This window comes from Hyaena hyaena, unplaced genomic scaffold (assembly GCF_003009895.1).
Source record: "Hyaena hyaena isolate Hyena2069 unplaced genomic scaffold, ASM300989v1 scaffold_178, whole genome shotgun sequence".
NCBI classification, from domain to species: domain Eukaryota; kingdom Metazoa; phylum Chordata; class Mammalia; order Carnivora; family Hyaenidae; genus Hyaena; species Hyaena hyaena.
Window position 1 is genome coordinate 2,481,147 of NW_024080807.1, and position 11,337 is coordinate 2,492,483.

The following is an 11,337-nucleotide window of genomic DNA, read 5'->3' on the forward strand; positions in this document are numbered from 1 at the left end:
AACAGAAGAAAATTAAAGAGCGTGTGGAATAGATTATTGTATTGTTGAGAGCTGTTTCTAAGAGAAAAGATACACTGACTAAACTTTTAAAAATATCTTTAGCCAGGAAAGCTTTGCATCGTATTCAGGTCCATTGTTCAACTTTTGCACAGTCTTGAGATTCTTCATGCTTTTATGCTTTCAAATGTATATAGTCCTTTAGCAAGTATCACATTTTATTAAAGGACTATATATATTTGAATGTAAGTCAGTATATATTATGGACTGCTACATCCTGGGCACTTTCTACATGCCTTGGTTACAGAAATGAATGAGTGAGGTCAGGCACGGTAGTTGCCTTCACAGGGCTTACAATCTAATGAGTGTAAAATAAGTACACAGGTAATCACAACGGAAAGACGAGAGCTATCGTGGGCAATGGTCACGGTACCACAGAAACACACGGGTAGAAGTACTAACTAAGAAAGTGGGTCACTTGGGGTAGGAGATAGTACTAGAGAGCCCTGGAGGAGGTGACCTCCAGACTGAGGCCCCAATTTAAGTGGCAGAGCTCTGGAACTCAGTTGTAAGCCCTGGCCACCTTGCTAAGGTGTCAGCCAGTCATTCATTCAGCAGCCACACCTCAATGTAGCATCTTTTCTTTCTCTAACATGGCATATGAAGGAAGTCTGGTAAAAAGATAAAAAATCAAAAATCTGTTTTGGGGCTCCTGGTTGGCTCATTCGATTAAGCATCTGTCTTCGGCTCAGGTCATGATCTCATGATTCATGGGTTTGAGCACCACATCAGGCTCTGTGTTGACAGCTCAGAGCCTGGAGCCTGCTTCAGATTCTGTGTCTCCCTCTCTCCCTGTCCTTCCCCCACGCATGCTCTATTTCTATCTGTCTCTCAAAAATAAAGTTGAAAAAAAAATTTTTTTTAATGTGTCTGCTGGGGCTCCTGAGTGGCTCAGTCCGTTAAACGTCGGACTTAGGCTCAGGTCATGATCTCACGGTTCGAGCTTTGCATCAGGCTCTAGGCTGACAGCTAGCTCAGAGCCTGGAGCCTGTTTCAGATTCTGTGTCTCCCTCTCTGTCCCTCCCCTGCTCACGCTGTCTCTCGCTTTCTCAGAAATAAATAAAACATTAAAAAAAAATTTTTTTAAGTGTGTCTGATTTTTTTTTAAAGGGCTTGGAAAAAAAAGTTAATTGTTAAAGACCAATGATGAAAGCGAAGATGAAGTAAGCTGATAAGAGAAATTAAAGGCTTTTAGCCAGAAAAACAGATATCTCTAATATATTGAGAAGCGGTGGTATATTGGGGTTCACAATGGCTTTGCTCTATGAGGCAACAGAAGTTTCCTTGTAGGTTCTATGTGGAAACAAGTAAAAGCAAATTGTAAAACTAATTCAGAAAGTACCAGAAATAGTAAAAAATGTGCTCACTAAGTGAGAAAGACACCTCATTATGTATCTGAAGAAGAACATAGAGAGTCACTTGTGGTTTTATTTTGTTTTGTGGAAAAAGAGTATATTACGGTAGAATTCACAAATTTGGACATTCACAAAGGGTTCAGGACCTCCTCTCTAAAAACATAGAGGTCTCTATCCCCTTTGGATGGATATGAATTTTTCTCTAAAAAAGATTACACAAACCCAACACTTGCATCTTGGGTCTCTCTTAACATCTTTTGAATAAATCCACCCATTTTTGCATCCCTGTTGGCCCTTTCAAAATTCCCCTTCCCTGCATATGATATTTCCTGAGTTAAGAAGCCAGAAGGATTGATTCTCACCTATTTCAAATATTATTTATACAACTCATTCAGTTTATTCAAGCAATAATGTATACACCTAGTGGGACCTGCTCTATAAATAGCTCCCCAGTTCATCTTGCGTTTCATTTAAAAATTGTCCTTATATACAGGAGTGCTGATGCAGAGGGACACATGTACCCCAACGTTCATAGCAGCACTTTCAACAATAGCTAAATCATGGAAAGAGCCTAAGTGTCTATCAACTGATGAATGGATCAAGAAGACGTGGTTTAGGGGCGCCTGGGTGGCTCAGTCAGTTAAGCATCTGACTTCGGCTCAGGTCATGATCTCACGTTTCGTGGGTTCGGGCCCTGTGCTGGGCTCCGTGCTGACAGCCAGCTCAGAGCCTGGAGACTGTTTTGGATTCTATATCTCCCTCTCTCTCTGACCCTCCCATGCTCACGCTCTCTCTCTCTGTCCCTCCCTCTGTCTCTCAGAAAAAAATAAAAACATTAAAAATGTTTTAAAAAACAAACAAAAAAAGATGTGGTTTATCTGTACAATGGAATACTACATGGCAATGAGAAAGAATGAAATCTGGCCATTTGTAGCAACGTGGATGGACCTTGAGGGTGTTATCTAAGTGAAATAAGTCAGGCAGAGAAAGACAGATACCATATGTTTTCACTCATAGGTGGAACAGGGGAAACTTAACAGAGGACCATGGGGGAGGGGAAGGGGAAAAATAGTTAAGGAAAGGGAGGGAGGCAAACCGTAAGACACTCTTAAATAGTGAGAACAAACTGAAGGTTGATGGGGGTTGGGGGAGAAGGGAAAATGGGTGATGGGCACTGGGGGAGGGCACTTGTTGGGTGAGCACTGGGTGTTATATGGAAACCAACTTGACAATAAACTCTATAAAAATTTGCCCTTATTACTACCTTATTAGTCAGAAAGTGAAGTGCTTTTGATATATCTGATGGTCATGGGAACCTTCCTTCTAGGGAGCTAGAGCCCATCCGCAAAGTGAGGAAATAGTGGATCCACTCACCTGGGTTCAAAAGTAAAACTGGAGCAAGTCCATGTTTCTGATATCCTTGCTTGTGTCCATAGCAGAAGTCTAAATTTTATGTCGGTGGATTAAATACTACAAAGATCATCATACGTTCTTGTCTCTATGTCTGTAAAAGCTCTCACTATGCATTCTATTCTTCTTTACCTCTTTTCTTCAACTATGCAGTGAATATTTAGAAAATGCCTTTCTCTATATAGCCACTTTCTAAGCTATTACATGAAAAGTTATAGAATACGATCTTATAAGAATCTCATATTACTATTAGATCCACCAGAAAAAGGCATTGAGGGGAAACATCTTACACTGAGAACCCTTCTAAGGCTGAAAAATGTTTAGCACAGTGAAGACAATAGAACCGAGGATTTTTTTTTTAAAAAACCATATTTTTCTCATAAACCATTTGTAAGTGACTGTATAAATGCTTCTAACGCAACTTGAAGCTTATTGTGACTTGCTAAAGTGCCAACGTTTTGTACAAATCTGGCTCTGTCTTACCTGATATTAGGTGCACCAGACGGCCTTTACAGCGATCTCAGCCCGCGTGTCAGTTTATTGACATACTGCGCACGAAAAAAACGAAAAAGCTAGTAAAGGCATACAGCTAAGCACTACCATGTGTTTTCCTTAAAAATCATGATTTAGTTATCGTCCCCATTGATTTTAATTTCATTTAGGCGACGGAGAAAAATGGCCAGCAAATAAAGCATCCTCTCAACGACATCAAGTATATACTGCCCTTTGTACCTGTGGGCGCGGAGCACTTGTGGTCCGCAGAAGTATGGTCCGCATTTAATTTAGATTTGCTCTTTAACACCCTTCCCCTGATCCCTTGGAAAGCTGATGCTTCTCTGTAGAACTTGCTAGCTGCTTTACAGACAGAATTCCGTATCTTCATTAAATTACAATTAGGTCATTTTTATCCCGCTTTTTTTCCGGGGGAGTGCATTTTCTAGAAACGAAAGAATTTGGAACAATTTTGCATCCACCAAAGCACCTCACATTATTTCTCAAGTGTTTGGGTTGGGTAAAACCTCAAACGCATCTTCATGCGTTTCTCCATGACTTCCTAATCCATGCAAATTCAGGGCAAATTTAATCCGTATGTTTCTGATTCATTCACTCTTAACTCATCATATTGTTGTTTTCAAAAAACAATTCTATATCCAAGAAACCCTAGGGGCATTTTTTAATATAATCTGTTTTTAGTCAAATTTTTCCCCAGTTGGAAGATGGAAGTTGTGCATTTTCAAGTATTAAGCATTGAATCTGAACTTCCTCCCACCCCATTTTAACTTCAAATTATTCATGTAAGAGGTAAGTTCCAGTCAGAATACAGAGAATGTGAAATGCCTGCACATTTCTGCCAGCAGCTGCCTTGCCAGGACTGAGGCTGACTCAGCCCGAGCCTGCTGAACACAGCCAAGTGCGCCCCTTAATCGCCCTCAGCGCTCTCAGGTCTCAGGCAAACTTCCCTTCGCTGAGTCACCGTGAAAAAAAGTTGCACTTGTGGATCTGAATCTGCCATTTTGAAAAAAAGTGCAGGCTGCTGCACTTCTGAACTCTTCTGGAACAATGGAGTCTCACACTTCGTAACCATTAGCTTTGAAAGGAGGTAGGGCACCTTTCTATAGTTCCCTGCATCTACCATAATATTGTTTGTTTACTTTTCTATACATCATTTTAGGGTCATCAAATCACATTACAGAGGACTTCAGATTTCTTTGAAAAGACGAAAATACGTAAAGATGCTGAACACATTAACAAGTAAATAACAAATACATGTTTATGCATTGGCTTCTAGTTGAAGCAATCTGGTTGGCATTTTCTCAAGGGAGTTATTTAAATTTTAAATGGAACAACATCTCATTTAGATTTCTGCAAATATGCTCGGGCACAGAAGTAATTTATATGTACATGAAACTCTTTACTGAAGCACCTGGGTACTTGACAATAATTAAAATACAAAGTAGACTTATTAACTTTCCTTTCAAACTTTCTACCCTTTGGCTTCTTCACAGAGAGGGAGAGGATAATTCCACCCACAGTAGATTGTCAAGTACCTAGAGGTCCTTTTTCCTACCTGCATAAAATGCCTGATTGCAGTTTGTCCCTGAATCTTTCCCTGAATTGTTTCCGTTGCATCTTTCAAAAATTAGGCTTGACGCTTCCCTTACACACTCATTGTCTCTTTTCAGAATGAGTGTTTTTTTTATTTCTTCAACTTTCAGTCCCTTTCATTCCAGCTGCCAGAGACCAAACACTTATTTCACTTTAATGCTAGCAATGTAATTAAGGAAACAGATGATAGAGAGTATAAAAATGATGGAAGGTGCTAGAAATCAGAAAATCCCCCAACATAGCTTCACCAGTGACTTGGGTATGGATAAGTCCCATATTTAAACCGTTGGCCCCCGGGGCGCCTGGGTGGCTTAGTCGGTTAAGCGTCAGACTTTCGCTTAGGTCATGATCTTGCGGTTCGTGGGTTCGAGCCCCGCGTCGGGCTCTGTGCTGACTGCCAGCTCAGAGCCTGGAGCCTATTTCGGAGTCTGTGTCTCCCTCTCTCTCTGACCCTCCCCTGCTCACGCTGTCTCTCTCTGTCCTAGAAATAAATAAAAATATTAAAAAAATAAAACAAACCGTTGGCCCCAGAGCTTCATCCTCACCTTCACCATCACTGTCTTTGAGTACAGGATTTAAAGCAATGGTTCTCCAAATGTGGTTCCCAGAAATGCAAGCGCTGGGCAGGTCCCAGACCTATTGAATCAGAAACTTCTTCAATCTGTACATTAACAAAGCCTTCAGGGGATCCCCACGCCCCCTGAAGTTTGCCCTGGTCCCAAACGTAAGGTGTTTACTCCACCAGTTTGCTTCTTATTTCTGATTTTCTTTAACCTCGTCATTCTTTTTTTTTTTTTTCTTAAGTTACTTATTTATTTTGAGAGAGAGAAAAACAGCCTGAGTGGGAGCAGGGCAGAGAATCAGGACAGAGAATTCCAAACTGGGTCTGCTCTGACAGCGCAGAGCCCAATGTGGCTCGAACTCACAAACCGTGAGATCATGACCTAAGCAGAAGCCAAGAGTCTGACACTTAACCAACTGAGCCACCCAGGCATCTCTAACCTCACTCTTCTTACCAAAAGCCTCGCCAACACCTTAGTTTGTAGTCAAAGTATCGAAGTCATTTTTCCTCTTCTTCGTTTTACCTTCTTCCTCAGCCCCCTCAAGGTTACTGGACCATTTTGTCACCGAGGTTTTTAAACATATTAGGTCCGCAGAAACTCAAGTCCCAAGCCTTTTCCAATAAGCCAACTGTTATCCTCTCCGTAGTCTTTCATGCAGTACAGCTATTAGAATAATTTTCCTTCTATGCTGGTTTTTATCTGTGTTGCCACTGCTCAAAAACAGCGATTTTATTTTGAACCCAAATCCAATTCTCTGCCTTGTCCTTTGTAGCCTCCAGGGATCAGAGTTTCTCTGCTGCCTCGGGCTCATGCCTGGTTTTCTGGCAAAGCAGTTCTCAGTGGCTGGCTTTCACTTCCTCCATATTTTCTGCTTCTCTTGGTTGGAATGCTCTCCCCCTCCTTCTCTTTTAGTCTATAGCCTCTTGTGATTGAAACCCCAATTCACATTCTTTGACTCAGGACTCTAGCTTTATCATTTAGTATTTATATTAACTCTGTGATCACTGTACTGAGTTTGCTCTAAGGCTTTATTTCAAGTTGATACAATGTATCTACTCTCTAGATTTTTTTTTTCCTGTATCTTCCTAATGTTCTTCGACTCTATAATGCCATTTCAGACCCAGATCTGTGGTCAACTGACTTACAAGTAGGTCAAGTGACATACTGAAACCGTAGGGTCCACGTTCGCAGTTACTAGTAGCCCTGGCTTAGGTTTGTGGGATGGCGTATGAAAATTACTGTCTGATTGGGGTTTGGATATACATAACTACTTGCCCATGCCAACTATTTTTTTATTTCTGCGCTGTAACTGTTAGAGGTGATATCCTTTTTTGTGACTTTACCTTTCAAGATAAGATTTATTACCCAGTAAATCTGAAACAATGAAATCAGTGTGTACTTACACGTATGTACATATATCTTCTCTTTAACATGAGACCAAACCTAAAGGAAACTCCATTAAGGCTATAAACAGAAGAAAAAAAGTTACCTCAACTCTGATTGGTATTTCCACGGCTCCCTGAAATAAAATAGAGCCTGTTTGTTCCCAATATATTTTTTTATGATTTAGCGATATCCTATAGAGTATTTTGATTTCAAAAAAAATCTCTGAACAACAGATGTGGGAGAAGGCCACGATAGGGAGAAATGGGTTAGAGAAAATCAGTCGAACTAAAAATATACAGCACCAGGCTTCCAGAGCAAAGCCGGCTATAATAGAAGGAGCAGAAAGCATTAGTGGCAACCAGTTTCATTTCATCTGGGCACTGGGAGCAAAGGAATTTTATTTTTTTACTTCTTTTGGATAATAAGACTGTATTAATGCAGCATCTTCACCTTTATCAAATCATTTGAAATTATATTTGGAGTTGTATCATCAATAGCCATCATCAAAATCTTCAGGGTTTTTTAAAAAAGATTTTATTTTTAAGTCATCTCGAGACCAAATGTGGGGCTCAAACTCAGAAACCTGACCATCAAGAGTCTCACGTCATACTGACTGAGCCAGCTAGGCGCCCCTCAATCTTCAGCTTCTTATTATTAAATCAGTACACGTCGGAATTTGTTATCTATGAACCCTAAATCTAAAGCTCTGAAAACTATTTTGAAAACTTTTAAGGTGGTAGAACATTATGTGACCTGAATCAATTTGGTGTCAAAACCCTACATAAACCAACATAAAATTATTTATGGTTTTTGTTGATCCCACTTGGGGCGAATTTTCGTACACTTAGTTGTTCAAACAAAACGTTTGAATGCAGAGTGAAGTTTCAGACCCCTCAGGCATATGATGTAATATATTATATGGATCCTATTATCTGTTTAAAATTTAAAATTTTCTGAATTTGGAAACATATCTGGCCCAGAAGATTTAAGATCATGGACCTGAACTCATTTCTTCCTCTGAGTTTATCAAGAAGCAGTTCTAAATTATGGACTATTGTCTTGAAAATATCTATTGAGTACCCTGAAGTTTCTGAAAGTCTCTACTATGAAACAAATAGCTAAGTCCGGAGAAAGAACTCTGAATACAAGTTACATAAAGGGACTGAAAGTACTTTAAAACATAATAAAATGCCAAGGGACACAAGTCAGAATACAGGAATGTAAAGAGATTTCCACATTTTATTCCTTAGCTTCCATATGGATGTGCTGAATGAAATGTATGCGCTCGTATACCTACAATAGGTACACGTGCATATATTGTATCAATCTAATGGTGAACTTGGCTATGGAGGGTGTGTGTGTCTCTGCCATACTCTACTCTCACAAGATCATAGTTCAAATAAAAGCTATTTGTTGTTGTTGTTGTAGCATTAGCTACAGACCTGTCCACAGTCTCCACACAATATGCTTCACGGGCCTCCTAGTTTTTCTAATGTAATTATAGATAACTAGGGCTTTTCAATATTTTATCCAGTGGAGTGGTTATCATGAAATTCATGTTGGCTCCCGATGTGTGATGCCACCTTCCTGAGAGGATCGGTTTGGTGTGATGACTACGGAACTGAAGAATTCTGACAGAGTAGGAATTGTCCCCCAAACCCTGTGAATGTGTTGGAAAGCACGGGTCCTTTGCTCAGCATTGGGCTGCGACTCCCAGAGAGCTCTCCCTGCATTTTTTTGGGGGGGGGGAGAAAGTCTGGCTTACCGCTGTCACAAACAGGGCAAGGCTCAGGATTCAAAAAGTCCCACAGAATTGAGGGTTCCCGGTGGGTAGGCTAACATCGGAAGCCGACCGTTACAAACTTACTAGCAGGAAGGTCTTTCCTCCCCAAGAGCTCACAATGGAAACAGACAGGCAGGGCAGCCGCCTACTAAACAGATTATCAAAGTCCTATTAATACAAGAGCATTGATTATATAATTAATAGGCATGATGAGAGTCGAATTTAAAAACATTTCTGTAAGAAAACTCCCAAACCCTGGGCTGCTAAAGACACTCTCTCCCCCTTTCCCAGAGCCGTGTGTGCATTACAGAGTGTGATGGATAAGAGGTAATGAAGCTCTTCTCCTAGCACAGGGACTACAGAAACAAGTGAATTGTCATCTACACGTTGGAAGTTGGTGCCAATCAAAAGATGTGATGAGATGTGGTAAGTGAAGGGCTGGTTCTGGAGCCCTGGGGCACTGAGAGACACAGAATTCCAGTACTGGATGTATCCTGGTAATTCCTGGAAACATTTCGCTCTCTGTGTAAAGGCCTTTATTTCAGAGCATGAGGATCACTCTCCTTCCCGTCCCCAAATCAGAATTTTTATATTGCTTTGCTGTGATGTGAAGGGTCTAATGATTTCTTTCCTCAGCAGGCGGAAGCTCCTGCGAGGGTAAGAAAGAGCAGGCCATGCTTCAACATGAGTGCCGGTAGCATCCTTTGGAGACAATCTCAGGACCTCCTAGCTGAAAATCCATGTTTCTAATTTAAGTATGAGACAGTAATTACTCATACAGCCAGGGAGAATTTCAAATCCCTGCCTATTTGCAGGGCTGTCTAAAAACAATCAACTCATCTTTCAAACTTGACCAAACTACAAATGGAATGAGAACTCGGTCGTCTAATAAGGTTGTTCATCCTGGCGCTCAGCAGCTTACGTGTGGCTCACAGATGGCTTCTGTCTCTTTCTGTGTAATCCAATCATCCTGCACTACTGCGTCTCACACTTAGTTTTCAGGAGTAATTGGAAAGCTCGCAGCGACAATTGTCTCTCCTTCCAGATGTCGTCGGTAGAGAGAGTGGGGCTCCCACCACCTCGCTGACATAGGATGTGTCCATGGCTCTCCAGACCAGAGTTGCTCCGAGCAAGGTAAAGAGGAATGACTTCTTTGCATTGGCTTTCAGTTACTGCCTAGCACGGGTGTAAGCAAATACGTTCTATAAATGGCCTCTCTGTCAGCAGTCAACTTGTTTCACTTTTGGCTGGGAACTATGCAGAAAACATTCTGCAGCGAAAGCTTGCGTCCCGTGGTAATGCTGGCAATCTCGAGACACGTGTGCCCAAGAGAAGATTCTAGAACATTCAGAGAATGGTTATTTAGGAGGGACCCTTTTACCTTCTAGAATTAACACCTGCACTTCTGCTAGCTCTTTCTGAAATCATGACGGTTTGGCCCTCATCTGTTTTTAGCAGAGGATGGCTTTCATTTTTCCAACTTCTGAAAGATGTGCAAGATTTTCAAGGAAAAGGATTGAAACATTTTAAGCTGTAGGTTTGTTAGTTTCTTTTTCCCTTGAGGCTAGTGTTAATAGTTGTGTTTTATTTCAGTATAAAAATACCCCTTTAAAAAAATCAAAGCCCCTAAAACAAGGAAATATGCAAAGCCTCAAAGCAGCTGTGTAAATTCACACAGGCTTTGGGCCTATAAAGATCTAGCCTTAAGGGAATGACACTCTGGAAAGTCAGATTTTTACTTAAAAATTAAATTATGTTCTATGAATTAGTGCTACGTTCTTTTAGCAAAATATCAGCACTGTGTGTATTTCCTCAAGCTTTTTCTGCTCACTGCCATCATCACAACATACATCATCAGTTAGAAACGCTAAGTATGGCAACAGCTAAGAAAAATTTTCTAGGTCAGTGAAAATATTATTTCAGGGAAAACATTTTTTTAAAACTTATTTTTAAGAGCATTTAAGCTATTCATAATTTATATATAGTTTGGGGATTGAACAAGCAATAATAACTTTTACTGGAGAAAAAAAATTCAAAGGTAATATCCTTTTCCTTAAGTAGCTTACATAAAGAATGGGGACTCTATATTTAGTTTGGGCTCACACACACACACACACACACACACACACACACACACACTCCTTTGAGGGTAAATATTCAAGTAATTGCTACAGGTCTTCCTTTCTTTATAATCCCAGAGCTTTATGTGTTAGAATCATAGCTATAGACCATTAGGCCAACAGTGAATATATTCAAACTAGGTGAGTTGTTGAAAATCTGGTCTCATGATACATGCCTGTAAGTTATGAATTAACTTTCCTTAAGTCCTTATTCATTGTCAATGTCATCATCACAGGAACTACTCAAATGCTCATAAAGTAATACTAATAGCAAAAGTGACCTTTATCCAAAGAGAATTCCAAGACTTAACATTTATTGAGTGTGTGCAGTGTGCCAGGCATTGGGCTAATTAAAGCCCTCCTGTCTCTGTACTTTAAATGAGAGAAAAGCTGACTCAAGGGAAAGAGCCATGGCCAAAGGCCATTTAATTAATTTGCTGTCTGGGGCACTAGCACAGGAACTGGGAAGAACGCCCAGGTATGAGGACTTCTAAATTGTTGTTCCAAATACAATGTATTGTTATTCAGGACTCCGGTACGATACACATTTCATAACT